Below are 3102 nucleotides of genomic sequence, written 5' to 3'. Positions count from 1 at the left end.
GAACTATAGATAGAGAAGAATCATTCTGAGCGAGTACATAAGAAGCGATCCACTTTTTTTCATCGGTTCCAGGGGAAGACCAAAGATCTTGCGCGGCAGGTCCGCCAGAAAAACTCAAAAGAGAAAGAAGTCTCGTTAATCTCTTCATGCTCGTTCCAAGTTCGAAGTACCTTTTGGCCAAAGAAAAACCCGCTTCCTGACACGATTGCCTCTTTATCTTTATATAGATAGATTCTATGGGGTTATTACTTAGTAAGTCTATTTTGTACAAGAGCCCCTCCTATCTGATAGAAAAGGGTCCCATGATCCCGAGCCGATCTTACCTTGGCTCGCAAACCCCAAGTTTGTCTATGAAGAGCTAATCTAATTGTATTTTTTTCTAGAATGGATTTCTTATGTGGAATACTAATGGATAGGGCCTCGTTGCTAAGTGCTACAAGATCTAGTGCACTGGAACTCGTGGTTATGGACCCGAATCCTTTAGTATGGAACATTGTCTTTTCCAAGTAAAAACCCCTAGTATATGAAAGAATGAAAAGGTGCTTTCGTTCTTGTGGAATAAGAAGCCCTCGTACCTTAATGAAAGGAAAATCGTAATTTTTCGTTAGGTATTTGACCAAATAGGATCGTCCAGTTCCTATAGAACCTATCACTAAAATACCCGATAGGGCTAAGCGGAACGAAAAGGGTTTTCCATGAGATGGTAAATGAAAACGATTAGTCCCACACGAGGTTTGGGAATAAGTGATTGTCTGATAATGAGCAAGGAATATACGTCTTTCTGCTAAAGAGGATCTATTAAACTCATAATTCATTAGATCCTTGTTATCAATGCCAACTAGGTATCATAAGGAAATGGATCCCGGTTGTTCAATCCTTTGATAACCAAGGTCATTCTTTGCTAAAGAGAAATGATCACTATGAGTCAGACTCAATAGAATTGGATCCATTCCAAATAGCGAGAATTAGGATTCTTGATCCCTCTCAATCTCTCTTTCAATTCGAGGATCCAGAGAGGTGTTTTCATAGTCATCTCCGAATATTTGCCATCTCGGAATATTTTCGATTTCATTTTTCTATGATATGTCTTTCTATATGAAAATTGGTTATTTACGATGTACGATGATCCCTGTTAAGCATCCATGGCTGAATGGTTAAAGCGCCCAACTCATAATTGGTAAATTTGCGGGTTCAATTCCTGCTGGATGCACACGAACGGGAACATTCCATAAGTCTATTGGAACTGGCTCTCTATCCATGGAATCTCATCCATCATCCATACATAACGAATTGGTATGGTATATTCATACCATAACATAAGAACAATAAGAACTCGAATTCTTATCGATACTGGAACTCAGAGCATAGGAGGGAAAGTCGATTTATGGATGGAATCAAATACGCAGTATTTACAGAAAAAAGTCTTCGTTTATTGGGAAAGAATCAATATACTTTTAATGTCGAATCGGGATTCACTAAGACAGAAATAAAGCATTGGGTCGAACTCTTCTTTGGTGTTAAGGTGGTAGCTGTGAATAGCCATCGACTACCTGGAAAAGGTAGAAGAATAGGACCTATTCTGGGCCATACAATGCATTACAGACGTATGATCATTACCCTTCAACCGGGTTATTCTATTCCACTTCTAGATAGAGAAAAAAACTAAAGGAGAATACTTAATAATACGGCGAAACATTTATACAAAACACCTATCCCGAGCACACGCAAGGGAACCGTAGACAGGCAAGTGAAATCCAATCCACGAAATAATTTGATCCATGGACGGCACCGTTGTGGTAAAGGTCGTAATTCCAGAGGAATCATTACCGCAAGGCATAGAGGGGGAGGTCATAAGCGCCTATACCGTAAAATAGATTTTCGACGGAATCAAAAAGACATATCTGGTAGAATCGTAACCATAGAATACGACCCTAATCGAAATGCATACATTTGTCTCATACACTATGGGGATGGTGAGAAGAGATATATTTTACATCCCAGAGGGGCTATAATTGGAGATACTATTGTTTCTGGTACAAAAGTTCCTATATCAATGGGAAATGCCCTACCTTTGAGTGCGGTTTGAACTATTGATTTACGTAATTGGAAGTAACCAATTAGGTTTACGACGAAACCTAGAAATCGATCACTGATCCAATTTGACTACCTCTACGGGATAGACCTCAACAGAAAACTGTTGAGTAACGGCAGCAAGTGATTGAGTTCAGTAGTTCCTCATAGAAAATTATTGACTCTAGAGATATGGTAATATGGAGAAGACAAAATTGTTTGAAGCACGCACAGAACCGGAAGCGCCCCTTGTTTCAAAGAGAGGAGGACGGGTTATTCACATTTAATTTGATGGTCAGAGGCAAATTGAAAGCTAAGCAGTGGTAATTAAGACCCCCGGGGGAAAATAGGGATGTCTCCTACGTTACCCATAATATGTGGAAGTATCGACGTAATTTCATAGAGTCATTCGATCTGAATGCTACATGAAGAACATAAGCCAGATGACGGAACGCAGAGACCTAGGATGTAGAAGATCATAACATGAGCGATTCGGCAGATTTGGATTCCTTTCCTATATATCCACTCATGTGGTACTTCATCATATGATTCATATAAGATCCATCTGTCTAGAGATCGTCATATACATCTAGAAAGCCGTATGCTTTGGAAGAAGCTTGTACAGTTTGGGAAGGGGTTTTTTGAGAGAAAAGAAGAATCTACTTCAACCGATATGCCCTTAGGCACGGCCATGCATAACATAGAAATCACACGTGGAAGGGGTGGGCAATTAGCTAGAGCAGCAGGTGCTGTAGCGAAACTCATTGCAAAAGAGGGTAAATCGGCCACTTTAAGATTACCATCTGGGGAGGTCCGTTTAGTATCCCAAAATTGCTTAGCAACAGTCGGACAAGTGGGTAATGTTGGGGTGAACCAAAAAAGTTTGGGTAGAGCCGGATCTAAGTGTTGGCTAGGTAAACGCCCCGTAGTAAGAGGGGTAGTTATGAACCCTGTGGACCACCCCCATGGGGGCGGTGAAGGGAAAGCTCCCATTGGTAGAAAAAAACCCACAACCCCTTGGGGTTATCCTGC

The sequence above is a fragment of the Hordeum vulgare genome, unplaced genomic scaffold (assembly GCF_904849725.1).
Source record: "Hordeum vulgare subsp. vulgare unplaced genomic scaffold, MorexV3_pseudomolecules_assembly, whole genome shotgun sequence".
NCBI lineage: Eukaryota > Viridiplantae > Streptophyta > Magnoliopsida > Poales > Poaceae > Hordeum > Hordeum vulgare.
The sequence above is the reverse complement of the archived record's forward strand: the minus strand, read 5'-3'. Positions refer to the sequence as shown.